Genomic DNA, 17,655 nt, shown 5'->3' on the forward strand with positions numbered 1-17,655 from the left:
TGGTTGGGACCCAAAGGTTCACCATCTTTCTTTCCACCACAGAAGCTGCCTGACCCACTGAGTTACTCCAGCACTATCATCTCAAACTTCCCCCACTGTCTCCTAAAGCCTCATTGTGTGAAGAAAATGCCCTTAAGATAATTGAAATGTCCTGACCTTTTTTGCTGAAATTTGTTTGCAGCAGGTAAAACTTTGCGAAGTATTTGTTTCCATCCTAGACAATTTTCTCCGATCCATAATAGAACATAGCACGGTACAGCACAGGGACAGGCCTTTCGGCCCACTCTGCCTGTGCCGAGCACAATGCCAAATGTTTGAAACCTTCTGACATCACAGTGAACCTAATGCCCCTGTCCCACTTAGGAAACCTGAGCGGAAATCTCTGGAGACTTTGCGCCCCACCCAAGGTTTCCGTGTGGTTCCCGGAGGTTGCAGGTGGTTGCCGGAGGTTGCAGGTAGGGAGACTGACAAAAACCTCCAGGAACCGCACGGAAACCTTGGGTGGGGCGCAAAGTCTCCAGAGGTTTCCGTTCAGGTTTCCTAAGTGGGACAGGGGCATAACTGATCAATCGATGGTTTTAGTCAAGTTGTCAGTCCAATTGGAATTTGTTACTTTAACTTCTCGAGAACAAGACAATGATCCCAACCTTTATTGTATGACATTCACCCAGCTGAACATGTAGAGCTGCTGGGAATGGGAAAAGTTGGACTCAATACATAAACCTTTTCAACACAGGTCATGTAAGGTGGAAGAATGTGCCTATAGCTTTGCTCCATTGTCTTCCTGATGTCTTCTTCTTGTGTATGGCATGCACAGCCTAAAGTTGTAGGAAAACTTGTTCTGTTTGATCTTGTGTTTGTGCGCGCCAGGTTGATTGCATTAGTCGAAACAGGGTGGACCACATGAAGGTTGCAATCTGCCACCCCTTCCTGATGTCAAAGAGATGTGAAACCCATTATCTCACCAGTCACATTCAAGTTAAATGAAGGCAAGCATCTTGAAATTAACGGTAAATGATGCAGTTGCCTCATGGTTGAGTATTGGCTCATTCAGTACTTCCAATCTGAAAATATGACCAATTTTCATCGATCTGAGAGCCATCATTTTGATTTAGAAATCCCTGATGTCTATCAGTTTGAATTCTTCACAGGAAGGAACTGCAGGTGCTGGTTTAAACTGAAGAAAGACACAACATGCTGGAGTAACTCAGCAGGACGGGCAGCAACTCTGGAGAGAAGGGATGGGTGATGTTTTGGGTCGAGACCCTTCTGATCAGCCTGATCGGTCTGAAGAAGGGTCTCGACCAGAAACATCACCTATTCCTTTTCTCCAGAGATGCTGCCTGGCCCATGGAGTTACTCCAGCTTTTTGTGTCTATCTTTTGTGCAAATGTAAATGCTTTTGAAGCATTAAAATCTGTGTCAGCGTTTGTACATCAGACGGGTAATGAACGATTCTTTTGTGTAACTCAATGAAATTGTTTTTACAGAACCTTCAATGCCTTTTGTGTACTCACAGCCATTTATTAACAATGGCGCAAACTGTAAATACACCACTTCTAGACTTTTATTTTGAGATTTTAGCTAAACTCCATATATACTCCCACAATATAGATATTGTTTCTTCAGAGGTGATGGAGATTAGTTGGTCATGTCTGTGTTAATATAGGTTAAAATTAAACAAAAGTGTCTGAGTTAACAGATTGTGTCGCAGTTAGGTTGCAAAGTTTATTTTGGTTATTTTACCTTTGTCTTCAACTAAGGTAACGGCACAGCAGAGCAGCAGTAGAGTTGCTGCCTCAACGGCCCTGTCCCACTGTATGAGGTAATTCAAGAGTTCTCCCGAGTTCTCCCCTGATTCGAGCTCGTGTAATGTACTTAGGAGCTCGTGAATGTCACGTAGCGGCTCGTACGAGTAACAGTAGGTACTCGGGAAATCTGGTAAACTCGTGACGTTTTTTCAACAGTGTGAAAAATGTCCACGAGTAAAAAAAATACTCGTGATGAAAAAAAATTGTTACTTTTTACTCGTACGAGCCGCTACGTACATTACACGAGACCGAATCGGGGGAGAATTCTTGAATTACCTCGTACAGGGACAGGCCCTTTGCAGCGCCAGAGACCTGGGATCAATTGTGACAACTGGTGCTGTCTGTACAGAGTTTGTACGTTCTCCCTATGACCATGTTGGTTTTCTCTGGGAGCTCAAGTTTCCTCCCACACTCCAAAGACGTACAGGTTTGTATGTTAATTGGCTTGGTATCATTGTAAATTGTTCCTAGTGTGGGTAGGATAGTGTTGGTGTGTGGGGATATTGCTACCCGCACCATTTGTGATTTTTTTCTGAAGAAGATTCTGTTAAGTGCTGTGTGATGTTATATCATTGGTGCAACATAAATGCAAGTTGTTTTGCTGCTGTTTTGGTCTCCTGTTGCATTTTTTTGTTACTTGTGTTAAATGAATTATGGATTGTACGAATCATGTCTGCTAAACTCCTCAATTCAATTTTCTTAAATGCAATTTACCATGTGCATTTATCTTGCCTGTTTGGCACAACTGGTAGAGCCTCAAAGCGTCAGGTTGAGACCCAGGTTCGATCCTGACCTCGGGTGCTGTCTGAGTGGAGTTTGCACGTTCTCCCTGTGATCGCGTGGGTTTCCTCCGGGTGCTCCGGTTTCCGCCCACATCCTAAAGACGTGCAGGATAGCAGATTAATTGGCTTCTGTAAATTGCCCCTAGTGTGTAGGCAATGGATACAAATATTGTGGATAAAGCAGAACTGGTGTGAATGGGTGATCGATAGTCGTCATGGACTCGGGGTAAAGGGTTTGTTTATCTGGTGTATCTCTAAACTAAATGGTTTAGGAGGTCTTTATCCCATTGCTCCACACATTACAGGATATGTGTTGCATCTTAATCCTCCTTTGGTTAGCATTCTTAGTTTAGAGATACAGCGAGGAAACATGCCAACCAGGTAACCAGCTGACCAGCAACCCCCTCATGCTAACATTACGCCACATACATTAGGGACAACTTACAATTATACCAAGCCAATACAAACCTGTACATCTTTGACGTGTGGGTGGAAACAGGAGATCCTGGAGAAAACCTAGGCAGGTCATGGGGAGAATGTGCAAACTCCCTATAGACAAGCACCCGTAGTCGGGATCAAACCTGGATCTCTGGTGCTGTAAGGCAGCAACTCTACTGCTGTGCCACCTTGTCGCTCTGTGTTAAGCATAGCGAAAATTTCTGGGCACTCATCTGAACATGGTTGAAATTCTTAACTTGCTTTTCAACTCACTTTGTGCAATTTGATTTTCCCCGTGGTCATTTTGGATTTCAACTCTAACTTTACTAAGAGCGTCCTCTCTGCATTTGGACCACATTGAGAAAATACTTTGTCATTGCGACCCCAAGCCTGAATAGCATCAGCAAGTAGAGCAGGCAGCCGACAAACTTGCTTTCCATAGAATCTGTGAAGTAGCTATGGTCTAATACGGTGAAGTTGTTTCTTAAGGGAAATATTTCTAATTTATATTGAAAAGATAATGAGTAAAATCCAATTGTTACACGTGTGAACTTCTTCCCATTGGCACTTTACAGTTCTGCTTTGAAAATGTGTGTATATTTTAATGTGAGCTAGCAGGAATGGTAGAAAGTAAATTGTATTTTCTAATTGCATTCAGTTCCGGAATGAAAGTTGCTAATTAAGTTGCAGTGAAAATGCAAAATGAACATGAACAAGGAGATTGCTTCCATCTTATTCCATTAATATAGAAACATTGATGAAGCACTGAAGTAAGTAACTTAATTCTGGTAACAATCTAGTTAGGGAAAATTGAACTGGTTTGCAACTCCTTATCCTTTAGCAAAAGAATGCTGAGTGGTCACCTGAAAATGCATTTTTTGAGCCCATCAGCTGTTTTAGTCAGACTCTGCATCTGAGTCATTTCAGTTTGCTCTGAAACCTTAAACATTGTTGCCTGATTATGAAAATCAGGTTTCCACCTCTGGTCCAACTCCCCATGAAGAATAGACCCAACCACCATGAATTTGACACTCCCCCCCCACAGTGGCCAGCAGTAGAGTTCGGTAGAGACCCAGGTTCGATCCTGACTCCGGGTGCTGCCTGCACAGAGTTTGCACGTTCTCCCCTGCTACTGCTTGGGTTTCTGCAGTCTCCTCCCACACTCCAAAGAAGTTATTGGTTTGTAGGTTAATTGGCTTTGGTAAAATTGTGAATAATCCCTAGTGTGCAGGATAGTGCTAGTGTACTGGGTGATCGCTGGCCGGCGCAGACTCGATGGGCCAAAGGGCCTGTTTCCGCCCAGTATCTCTAAAGTCTAAAGTGTCCATGTTGCTTTGATTCGGGTAGACCGCTCAGCTTGAAGATCTTGGTACATGCAAGGCAGCACAAGAACCAGTAAAGCACTTCCTTTCCGGACGATGCCAGTGCCAGACCTCAAAAAAAGAAAGATAATGCAAGAAATAGCAACAGCAGAGGAAAATAAGCCTGTATTTATCTCGAGTCTTGCAAGATATTCTCCAAGATGCCAAAATCCTGTCAGTGCACAGTGGCTATAATGGATTTAGATTCAGATTCAATTTTAATTGTCATTGTCAGTGTACAGTACAGAGACAACGAAATACATTTAAAGCTGCTTAGCCATCAATGGGAGCGAGGCAGAAAAATACTTTGTACCTTCATGAGGTTATAAGTAATTTAGGGCATTTTGTTAATTATTCTAATATAATGCATGTCATTTACCATGGAGGGAATGAAAATAATAGAATGAATGTAGGATTTGTGCAAATGGATGGTTGGTGTGGGCTTTTAAAGGGGTTGTGTTTCCATGCTCAATGTCTCTGTAACAGCGCCTCTTTGCATCTTTAGTTACCACAGGGAGGTTTGTATTGTGATGGCTTTTAGAAGCCAATCTTTGTTTCTCCAGAGTTGCACAGTAATTATGTTTTGATAAGAGCAATGAGCTATTCAGTTAAGCAATGTAAATACTTAAATTGAAATTAGAATCATAATTTGCCAAAAAATTCACCCGCTGCTACGAGGAATCTCTGCATGGTACCATGGTAGATGCAAGTTCCATTGGGGTCCGTTGACTTCAATGAAGGTGCGATTTGGATTTGGAAGGGAAATAGTGCATGCAATGGCAAGTCTGCAGTGCATTGACTGCCACTCTTGGCAGATTAATATTAAGCAGTTTTCCTTGCATTAAATGAATAAATAATTTGGTGTCTCTTCTACGTGGCACAGTGGTGTACAGAGTAGGGCTACCTCCAGTACCCTGGATTTAATTTCTTGTCACTTACACAGAGGTACAGTGAAAGGCTTTTGTTGCCTGCTAACCAGACAGCTGAAAGACGATACATGATCACAATCGAGCCGTCAACAGGTTACAAATACATGATAAAGGGAATAATGTTCAGTTTAAGGTAAAGTTCGATATACGATAGTCCGAGGGTCTCAAATGAGATAGATAGCAGCTCAGGACTGCTCTGCAGTTGTTCCCTGACTGTGCGTGTGACAATGGACAACAGGTGCAGGAGTAGGCCATTCGGCCTTTTGATGGGTAACTGATTCCAGGAAGTGAAGAAATGAGATCCAATGCTTTACTGCAAGCTAGAATGGATATAGGGGGCTGAATTGAATATATTCTGTTCTGCAGTAAGTAAGCTATCTTGTATACAGAAGGCTGGTGCATCGGTAGAGTTGCTACCTTACAGCACTTACAACGCCAGAGTCCCGTGTTCGATCCCGACTATGGGTGCTTACTAGTGCGGAGTTTGCACGTTCTCCCCTTACCTTGTGGGATTTTGCCATGATCTTGGGTTTCCTCCCACACTCCAAAGACATACAGGTGTGTACTGTAAGTTAATTGGCTTGGTATAAATGTAAATTGTCCCTAGTCTGTGCAGGACAGTTTTTAGTGCGCGGGGATTACTGGTCGGCGCGGACTCGGTGGGCCGAAGGGCCTGTTTCTGCGCTGTATCTCTAAACTAAAATGTGCAATGTATTTCCGAATGTGTGATCATAGTTATACATCCTGTCCTTCAGCTTCCCCTTGAGTCTTCATGCCCACTTGATGTGTAAGCAAGTTTGAAAAACGTCCACATATCATTATCTCCACCTTATCAAAGGTCACTTTTGAAGGGATGACACCAGCAATTATTCCTAATGTGATCTGATCCCTCGTGCATTCCTGTTAGCATTTATGATTTTTTTTTCCCTGGAATAAAAAAAAACCAGAAAGTGCAACAAAAAAAACCACTCAGCAGGTCACACATCCCCTGCAGAAAGCGAAACCACATTAACATTTAAAATCTTTAAGCTCTTTCTCATTCCACGGATGCTGTCTGACCTGCGGAGTCTTTAGTTTAGTCCAACTTAGAAAACCAGTGCGGAAACACACTAGGGACAATTTACATTGATACCAAAGCCAATTACCCTACAAGCCTGTAAGTCTTTGGAGTGTAGGAGGAAACCGGAGCACCTGGAGAAAACCCACGAGGTCACAGGGAGAACATCGCGTAGTCTGGATCGAACCCACATCTATGACGTTGAACGAGCTGTAAGGCAGCAACACTAGTACTGCACCACCATGCCACCGTATTAGGTCTCTTAGTTCGTTCAAGGGACTGATTGTGAACTTTGGTAGGGGAAGAATGAGGACCCACGATCCTGTTTACATCAATGGTGGAGAGGGTCAAAAACTTCAAATTCCTGGGCGTGCATATTTCCAAAGATCTTTCCTGGACCCAGCACACTGATGCAATTATAAAGAAGGCACATCAGCGACTGTACTCCCCGAGAAGATTACGGAGATTCGGCATGTCAAAGAGGATTCACCCTGAACTTCTACAGGTGCACAGTCGGGAGCATTCTGACTGGTGGCCTGGTTCGGCAACTTGAACGTCCAGGAGCGGAAAAGACTAAAGAAAGTTGTGACCACTGCCCAGTCCATCACCAGCTTTGACCTCCCCACCATCGAAGGGATCTATCGAAGTCGCTGCCTCAAAAAGGCAGCCAACATCATCAAAGACCCACACCACCCTAGCCACTCACTCATTTCACCACTGCCATCGGGAAGAAGGTACAGGAGCCTGAAAACTGTAACATCCAGGTTCAGGAACAGCTTCTTCCCCACAGCCATCAGGCTATTAAACACGGCCACAAATAAGCTCTGAACTGCAACAGACTATTATTATTGCACTATATTTTTAATTTAATGAGTACGTGTGCGTGTGTATACACACACTGAGCTTTTTTTTTCTTCTCCCATTACGTACTATGTTTACATATTCTGTGGTGCTGCAGCAAGCAAGAATTTCATCGTCCTATCTGGGACACATGACAATAAAACTCTCTTGACTCTTGGACACTTGGACATCACTGAGGTAGATACACTGTAGGACAAGCATGCAAGTTCAAAATGAACTGAACAGCAAGCAACTGATGGGAGACAGCACCCCATAGAGCTGCCGATGATCAGTCAACTTGTTTCACTCTAGTTCCTTCGCTGCCTCTTAATTTAGCTAATCATCAACTTCAATTGAACAGCTGACTGTAAACCAAGTAATTACACAGTGAAATGATGACCAAATTAATGATTCGCCATATTACAAACTTTCACTTCGCACTGTTGAATTAATTACAAAATTGCAATTAGACAGCAATTATGATGTAGTAATTAGAAAACAAACAACAAATGGTTTGCATGCTGAGTAAAATCTCTAATCGAACCACTTCATAAATTATCGGGAGACTTGGCAAAATACATTTTAAAAAATGGAGAAAATGTGTTTTAACAGTTTCAATTATATCTAAGCATGAAAATAATTGATTATATTTTGATTAAATGGAACATTTCTAAAACTGGAGCAGAGAGTGTGAAACAAGGCAATTATAAATGGGAGTTGTGCAGAGTTTGTTTTTAATGACTATCACAGTCTGTTCTTTTAGTTGTTAATAGATCTCGGTCTTGTTACCAGATGTGTTTTGGACCTCTCTTCTACAGTGCTGGTGTGTCACCCACACCTAGTGCATCTGAGCTTGCTTAGTCCATAGTGTCCTTGGGTCCAGTCAGTCTGAGTTGCTGTGACAGAAATCGGCACGGTGGCACAGAGGTGGAGTTGCTGCCTTGAGGGCCTGTCCCACTTACGCGACCTTTTACAGGCGACTGCCGACACCCGTGATAGGTCGCCGAAATTTTCAACATGTTGTCCCTAATATGCGGGGATCGCTGGTCAGTGTGGACTCGGTGGGCCAAAGGGCCTCCTGTTTCAGTTCTGTATCTCTAAACTAAACACTAATCTAAGGAGGTAGACAAAAATGCTGGAGAAACTCAGCAGGTAAGGTAGCATTTATGGAGCGAAGGAATAGTGACGTTTCGGGTCTCAACCCTTTTTCAGTCTTGACCTGAAACTAAACCCACTCCTTCTCTCCAGAGACGCTGCTGACTGTCCCGCTGAGTTACTCCAGCATTTTGTGTCTATCTTCGGTTTAAACCAGCATCTGCAGTTCCTTCCTACACTCTTCATTCCAGAACTGTTTCCTGCAAACAAGACCTCCGTGATAAAACTGTTCTCAGCAACTTTCATCGGCAGGCTTATTAGTTTTTATCTTTGTAGATTACAATGAGTGAATCTCTCCCTTCAACACCATCCAACTCATATTTGGCAAACCGTTGCTTATCGAATTACAGAAATTTAAACTCTCAGAGGGCAAAAATGGATTGGACACTGCCTCTGAAATTTAATTCCATCAAAATCTTGTCCAAGCTGGGTGTAGTGGACTTGAAATACTGTGTGTGACTGGGATCATTTGTTATGTGTTGACTGCTTTCTTCACCCTTTCCAGAGTGTCTGCCCCTCGTTTCTTTATCTCCATCTTACTCCTCATCAGGCTGTTTGGCCCACCGTGTCCCTGCCGACCAGCGATCATCCTGTGCTCTGACATCCTACGCCCTCGGGACTGTTTTACTGAAGCCATTTGTCCTACAAACCTGGACATCTTTGGAATGTGGGGGAAACCGGAGCACCAGGAGGAAGCCCCATGCAGGTCACAGGGAGACAGTACCAACTCTGTACAGACAACACCCATAGTCAGGATTGAACCCGGATCTCTGGCGCTGTAAGGCAGCAACTCTACTGCTCTGCCACCCTGGTTGCACTCTCGGATTCAGTGGTCACTATGAAAGTGTAAAGTCCGATTTGTCCTCCTGTTTCTGGGCTCCATGTGAAGTCGGGGATAGAGCTATGCTCCTCTTTATTTACTAACATTACCTTTCTGATCCCACTGTCAATCCTGCTGTAGGATTAAGGGCCTGTCCCACTTTCACAACCTAATTCACGACCTTTTTTACTCGTGGACATTTTTCATCATGTTGAAAAAACGCCCCGACCTACTTGATGCCACGAGTACCTCCGACTAGCATCACATAGAAATATAGAAAATAGGTGCAGGAGTAGGCCATTCGGCCCTTCGAGCCTGCACCGCCATTTGATATGATCATGGCTGATCATCCAACTCAGTATCCCATCCCTGCCTTCTCTCCATACCCCCTGATCCTTTTAGCCACAAGGGCCACGTCTAACTCCCTCTTAAATATAGCCAATGAACTGTGGCCTCAACTACCTTCTGTGGCAGAGAATTCCAGAGATTCACCACTCTCTGTGTAAAAAATGTTTTCCTCATCTCAGTCCTAAAAGATTTCCCCCTTATCCTTAAACTGTGACCCCTAGTTCTGGACTTCCCCAACATTGGGAACAATCTTCCTGCATCTAGCCTGTCCAACCCCTTAAGAATTTTGTACGTTTCTATAAGATCCCCCCTCGGTCTTCTGAATTCCAACGTGTACAAGCCGAGTCTATCCAGTCTTTCCCCATATGAAAGTCCTGCCATCCCAAGAATTAGACCTACCTACGACCTCCTTTGACCTCGTGACGACCATGCTGCGAGTATGAGTCAAGGGCAAACTCGGCAGAGGTCGTGAAAGTGGGACAGGCCCCTTTAGGGATCCTCTCTTTGTGATGAGATTCTCAGCATGTAGATTAGGAATCAAATAGCAAGTATTTGCTTTCAATTATATTGAAATTGGTTTAACATTTTTAAGAGTTTAATGGTGTTAAATAACTATTGTTAAATTGGCTACATTGATTGTAATGTGCTTTATGTCTCTGAATTTCATTCTAAAATCTTTACCTTGCGTCAAAGCTAAATATTAATTTAACGTTGGATCCTCAACCCGAGTTAGAGCCTCTCTGTGGTGTTCTGGAGTAGGTAGACAAAAGTGCTGGAGAAACTCAGCGGGTGCAGCAGCATCTATGGAGCGAAGGAAATAGGCAACGTTTCGGGACGAAACGTTGCCTATTTCCTTCGCTCCATAGATGCTGCTGCATCCGCTGAGTTTCTCCAGCACTTTTGTCTACCTTCGACTTTCCAGCATCTGCAGTTCCTTCTTAAACAACATGTTCGAGAGTAGAACCACTGCACAATGCTACCAGTACTTGGTTGCCGTAAGATCGTGACACCTTAATAAGGCCCTCGGCAGGCCATATTTTGAATGTCGTGAGCAGTTGTGGGGCCACATATCTGAGGAAGGATGTGCTGGCTGTGGAGAGGGTCCAGAGGAGGTCTGGTCCTGGAGATGATTGGGTTAAGATCTGAGGGAAGTTTGATTGCTCCGAGCCTGTACTCACTGGAGCTTAGGATGAGGGGAGATCTCGATGAAACCTACCGAATAATGAAAGGCCTGAATGGAGTGCATGTGTAAAGGATGTTTCCAGTAATGGGAGAGTCTAGAACTAGACTACTGTTCTAGAACAGTAGTCTAGAACAGTGAATCCCAACCTGGGGCCATGGCAAATTTCAAGGGGGTCACAGAAAAATTTGGGGATTTAGGGGGCCACAGGTTCAATAAAGTGGGCCACTTTTTTTCCGCTAATAAATTCGGGGGGGGGGGCGCACAGAAAAATTAAAGAGCCCAAGTGGGCCATGAACTAAAAAAGGTTGGGAACTTCTGGTCTAGAACACTGCCTCAGACTAAATGGAGATATGGAAGAACTTCTTTAGCCAGAGGGTGGTGAATCTGTGGAATTGATTGCCACAGACAGCTGTGGAGGCCGTGATATTGGATATTTATAAAGCGGAGAATTGATGGGTTATTGATTAGGAAGGGTGTTTGTTATGCGTTGAGTGCTTTCTTCAACCTGAAAGGGGATGAGCTTTCCCTTTCCAAAATATCCGACCTGCAGTTCATTTTCTCAGACATGCTCCTCTTCTTGATTCCCCATTTTGAATCTTTTCTGCCTGCTCTTCATCCACTGTAAATCTTTTAATATTCTTCCTTCCTTCCCACCACCCATTCAGAAATGGGAGTGATTTTCTTGAAACAATTGATGCTGGCTGAAAATCCTTTAGCCATGATTGAAGGGGTGGGTTTGATAGGTTCTTGATTAGAAAGGGCATCAAAGGTTAGGGGGAGATGGCCAGAGAATGGGGTTGAGAGGGAAAAATAGATCGGCCATGATCAATGTTATGATCATTGCATCGATGGTCATGCGTATATGTGTGTATATGTATATAAATATATATATATTTATATATTCAAGAGTTCATAGTCTTTCCTTTGAACATCACAGAGGACATATATAGATATATATATATCTCAAAGATAGATACAAAATGCTGAAGTAACTCAGCGGGCGCAGCTGCATCTCTGGAGAGAAGGAATGGATGACGTTTCAGGTCAAGATTCTTCTTTAGACTGAAGAAGGTTCTCGACCCGAAAAATCACCCATTCCTTCTCTCCAGAAATGGTGCCTGTCCCGCTGAGTTACTCCAGCATTTTGTGTCTATCTTTCAGTTGTATATCATAATCTGTAGTTATTTCACACACACACACACACACACACACACACACACACACACACACACACACACACACACACACACACACACACACACACACACGCGCGTATGTGTATATAATCGTATGTGTATATATGTATCTTTCTCATATGTATATACTATTTCATATCTCATACATCTATCTCATATGTGTGTATCTATATGAGATGGTTCACTGGTAGAAGAGCCTTAAGGGTGCTATGGGAGATGAGGTGCTGACTGACTTCTCACAGAGGGTGGTGAATCTCTGAAATGTTGTATCTTTAGATGGTTTTGGAATCTAGATCATTGGGGTATTTAAAGAGGAAGCGGAGCAATTTTTTTAACGTTTGAGAAATAGAGAACGTTGGGTCGCCATGTCAGTCCGAGGAAGGGTCCCGACCCAAAACACCAACTATCAATGTTCTCCAGAGATGCTGCCTGACCCGCTGAGTTACTCCAGCATTTTGTCTTTTTGTTTTGAGTGTTTGGGGGATTCACCATTGCTGACAAAATGAGACCCAGGGGAAGGTTAGTCGTGATATTGAACATTGGGGCTGGCTTGAGGGGCCAAATAATCTACCCTTGATCTATTTTCTTGTGTTCATGCAGTGTTTATTACAGTAGATGGACATGTGTTTAACATAATATAGTGCACAATTTATACATCCATTTAAAACGTGAATCGTGGCTGCTCAGCAAAGATCCATAAATTTTAATATAAAAACATCAGTTGTACATTCTGGTCCATAAAAAGGCATTTGATTTAGCTATTAGGAACATTTTAAAATCAATTAAAAAATCATTTTTTTTTTTTAAAGTATAATCAAAGCTGCATATTTAGAGGTTAATTTCCAGTTGTAATATGTACAGTTTCTTCCATCGTATAATGGGGACCTTTGCATTTTCTGAAGTGATTGTAATCTCAGAATTTCGTAGTTTCTTTATTTAAAGTCATAGTCATACAGTGTGGAAACACCCCATCCACGCGTCCCACCTGCCTATATTTGGCTGATATATCCCAGAACCTATTCTATCCATGTACCTATCTAAATGGTTTTTATTCATTTTGATAGTACCTGCCTCAACTACCTCTTCCAGCAACTTGTCCCATATGTCCACCACCCTTTGATTATAAAAATAAAAAAATAAAAAAGTTGCTCCTCAGATTCTTATTAAATCCTTCCCCCCTCACCTTAAACCTGTGTCTACATTTCATACATTCTGCATTTACCTAATCTATTCCTTTCATGATCTTGCACTGGCCATTATTATTGTAAAGTGTAGCCTGGTTTGTTCATCCTATTCCTAATTTAAAGATTTATTCAATTAATTTAACATTTGCTGCATTTAGTAAAAATATGGAGCATTGTGATTTTCACAATGTTAGTTAATTCTACTTAAACTCAACCAGCAAGATTTCTTATAAGTACCATAATGATTGGGAGCCCACCTATTCTTCCTCCAAAGATAGGCACAAAAAGCTGGAGTAACTCAGCGGGACGGGAGAGAGAAGGAGTGGGTGACGTTTCAGGTCGAGACCCTTCTTCAGACCGAGTCTCGACCCGAATCGTCACCCATTCCTTCTCTCCAGAGATGCTGCCTGTCCCGCGGAGTTACTCCAGCTTTTTGTTTCTATCTTCGGTTTAAGCCAGCATCTACAGTTCCTTCCCACACGCTTCTCTTCCTCTGAACTAGTCATTAAACTTGACCAGTGTAACCTTTCAAGGGGAAGGTCGATGAGAATATCTTGAACCTAGGAAGTGCAAAGGAACAAATTAAAACAGTGGCGATGCGCTGAGAAAGTTGCAAAATATTAAATGACATTTTTGCTGAAACGTGTGAATTTCCCAAGTATCGTTTAATGTGCAGGCCATTTACAGGAAAGCTGTGTCTGAGTAATTACTGGCAAATGAATCTAGAAAATTAGTTTGGTGGTCTGATGGCAGATTGCTGAACATTTAACATAATATCATAAAATTTGAAATAGCTATGTAGAAGAATATGGATCACTTCAACTCTCAATATTCTATTGGAGAAGATCCAAATTCCCGGAGATACAAATAGATGTGATCCATGTCATTTTGAGTCAACGTTTGGCAGGCAAAACTGTGATTGAATAGTAGGGAGCTGTTAAATGAGGTGTTTCAACTGCAATCTCGGTATTGTCCCATGAGGGGAAGAGGAGGGGAAATGGAGGCCAGGGCTCAATGGATGATCAACAAGAATTATAGTGCAACAGAAAGAAAGAGCTTTTGACAGCTGCCAGGTTGAAGATGCAAGTGAGAACCAAGCTGATGACTGGAAGGAAATAAGAGAGGGCAAAGAGAGTTTACAGGAGGAAAGACTGGCGGTGAACATAAGAGTAGATCTGAAAGGATTCTTCAGATATGTGAACAGGCAAGAGGTGATTTGGAAGATCAATAAAGATTTATATATTTATTCATGAGAGGAATAGGTAAGGTAGATGCACAGAATCTCTTGCCCAGAGTAGATGTGTCGAGGACAAGAGGACTTGGGTTTAAGGTGAAGGGGAAAAGATTTAATAGGAATCTGAGGAGTAACGTTTTCACACAAAGGGTGGTGGGTGTGTGGAGTAAGCTGCCAGAGGAGGTAGTTGAGGCTGGGATTATCCCAACGTTTAAGAAACAGTTAGATGGGTACATGGATGGGACAGGTTTGGAGGGATGTGGACCAAGCGCAGGCAGGTGGGACATGTGTTGCGGGGACATTTGGCCGGTGTGGGCAAGTTGGGCCGAAGGGCCTGTTTCCATACTGTATCACTCTATAACTCTGAGAGTCAGGACAAACTTGCATTGTTTTCTCTGGGACATTGGAGTCTGAGGGTTGACCGGATAGAAATATATAAAGGCACGGACAGGAGGGATGGACAGTCCAGGAAGAAATTGTCAAATGTTGGAGGGCCTGGGCTTAAGATGAGAGGGGAAGCAAATTTAAAGGGGATGTATGAGGCAACCTTACACTCAGTGGTAGGAACCTGGAACTCTGCCAGGGGCATTTGTGTAAGCAGACTGAATTGAATTGATCAAAAGATACCGCAAGGAAATGGGCCTTTTAGCCCACTGAATCTACACTGACCATCGATTACCTGTTTACATTAGACTTTAGAGATTGAGTACAGAAACAGGCCCATGAGCCCACTGAGTTGGTGCCGACCAGCGATCACCCTGTATATTAGCACAATCCTACACAATAGAGACTGTTTACAATTTTTACAGAAGCCAATTAACCTACAAACCTGTACGTCTTTGTCGTGTGGGTGAATACCGGAGTGCCTGGAGAAAACCCACGCGGTCACTTGGGGGACGTGCAAATTCCATACAGATAGCAATGTAATCTGGATCAATCCCGGGTCTCTGGCTTTGTAAAGAGCAACTCTACTGCTGCGCCATCGTGCCGTACTAATTCTTTGCTGTTCCACTTTCACATCTACTCCCTACACATATGATAGCAAAGCTTGGCATGCACATAAACCGACAGTGTTTGGAGGGATATAGAGCACGTATCTGAAGAAGGATCTCGACCTGAAACGTCACCCATTCCTTCTCTCCAGAGATGATGCCTGTCCTGCTCAGTTACGCCAGCTTTTTGTATCCATCCAGAGCATATACAGACAGATTTGCAGTATAATTGTGTTGGCACAAATATTTTGGGCTGAAGGGCTGGTTTCTGTGCTGTTCCGTTCCATTCGGCAGATGTAAGACATGTTGGGGACCTAAACAAGTGCTTTTCATCAGTATTCGTCAAGGTAGAAGATGTATCAAAAGAGGAGATCATTAAAATTCTGGATGAGCTATAAATTGATAAAGAGGAAACGCTGGAAAGTTTAGCTGCACTTGGAATAGATTAACCCCTGGTCTGGATGATTTGTATTCCTGGTTGTTGAGGGAAGTTCAGGAGGAAATTGACTGTTGCCTTGACAATTACAAATGTCACATCATTGTTAAAATGGGTGTCAGAATGAATCCAGTATCCATAGACTAGTCAATGTGACGATGGTGGTGGGGAATGTTTAAGAAGCATTAATCATTTGGCATTCATTTGTACCAGTATTAACTCGTTAAAGAAAAATACTTTAAAAAAAAAATCTGTTTCACTGGACAGAGTTTTTTGATGAAGCAACCAAAAACATTTAATAGAGGAAAGGATTGGGTGACGTTTCGGGTCGAGACCCTTCTTCAGACCCGACATGTCACCCATTCCTTCTCTCCAGAAATGCTGCCAATCCCGCTGAGTTACTCCAGCTGTTTGTGTCTATCTTTGGTTTAAACCAGCATCTGCAGTTCCTTCCTACACAAATACATTTAAGAATGGAAATGTGCTTGTGGCATAAATGGGTATTCAGAAGGCTTCTGGTAAAGTTCCATGCGATGAAATGGTCTGTAGCAGCATGGATGGCAAATTGAATAAGCATCCGGGAAGAGGCACTAGTGGGGAAGGGTGGTTATTTAAACTGGAGAGACGCATATAGTGGATTTGTATGCTACACACTGCATGTTATTAATTTGGACAGAGCACATCTACAAATGGGCTAAGTTTAGTGAATCAACTGTAAGAAATAAGAAGAAAAATAGTAGGCTTAAAGGAGATATTTCTAAAAAAAAATGGTTGAATCGGTGGCGTGGTGATGAAACATTATTATGAAACGTATCAAGTATTACATTTTGGTAAGAAGAATAAGGGGAGGTGCCATCAATGGGGGGGGGGCAGAACTTAAAGAGTTACAACTTGCAAGGACAGAGATTTGGAGCATATGCGAGTTGTTTATTGGAAGTGTCAGGATTCAAAGATGTAGTTAAAGGGAGAAGAATGGAGAGAACGTGACAGTCTGTGATGGAGTGGAGGGCGAACTGAATAACTCCCATGGCAGTAAAGAGGGCAGTGAAGATTTGTTGGCTGCATTTAGTGTCAGTGGTAAAATAACTGTTTTTGTTGCCTCTAATGCTCGGAACTCTGTTTCAATAGGTCTCAATCTTCCTTCCTCTCAGTTCCAAAACAATTTGGTTAGTTAGAGAAAATCAGAGAATAAAATCCAGCCCATTGTCACGCGCAGTGCCCCAGGATTTTGTGATTCACAAAATCTTCGCCCGCCACCTGCGTGACGTACAAATGACGCCTAAGTGGGACAGGCCCTTTCGGCAGCAGCTCTACCAGCTGCATCACCATGCTATACAACTAGACTGTGTAGTCTAGCCCACAGGAACATGCCCCAAAATGTCAGAATATATAATTTGGGTGACACAGTGGCATATCGGTAGTTGCTGCCTTGCTGCGCTTACAACCCCAGAGACTCGGGTTCGATCCTGACTTAGCGCGCTGTCTGTACAGAGTTTGTACCTTCTCCCCGTGGCTGCGTGGGTTTTCTCCGAGATCTTCGGTTTCCTCCCTCGCTCCAAAGACGCACAGGTTTGTAGGTTATGTGGGCTTGGTAAAATTGTAAATTGTCCCTTGTGTGTGTGTGTGTGATAGTGTTAATGTGCGGGGATCGCTGTATCGGTGTGGACTCGGTGATCCGAAGGGCCTGTTTCCGCGCTGTATCTCTATACCAAACTAAAGCTAAAATTAAATGAAGAGGAATTCCAAGGACAAATGGCCAGCGATGAAACAATGTGAAGAAAAGGCAAATTCCTTAAAGTTGGAAAATTTGCTGTTCAGTCCTTCACGCTGGAACGTGTTCAGATGAAAGATTAGGTGTTGTTCCACCAGTTTACATCGGGACGTGCTGT

At 43.0% G+C, this 17,655-nt stretch overlaps 1 protein-coding gene across 2 annotated transcripts in view; it reads left to right on the forward strand.

The window, feature by feature from the left end:
* The window catches only part of LOC129713297 (netrin receptor UNC5D-like), a 346,405-nt gene that overhangs the window by 43,670 nt on the left and 285,080 nt on the right, over positions 1 to 17,655 (forward strand). The window lies entirely within an intron of this gene.

The sequence above is a fragment of the Leucoraja erinacea genome, chromosome 35 (genome assembly GCF_028641065.1).
Source record: "Leucoraja erinacea ecotype New England chromosome 35, Leri_hhj_1, whole genome shotgun sequence".
NCBI lineage: Eukaryota > Metazoa > Chordata > Chondrichthyes > Rajiformes > Rajidae > Leucoraja > Leucoraja erinaceus.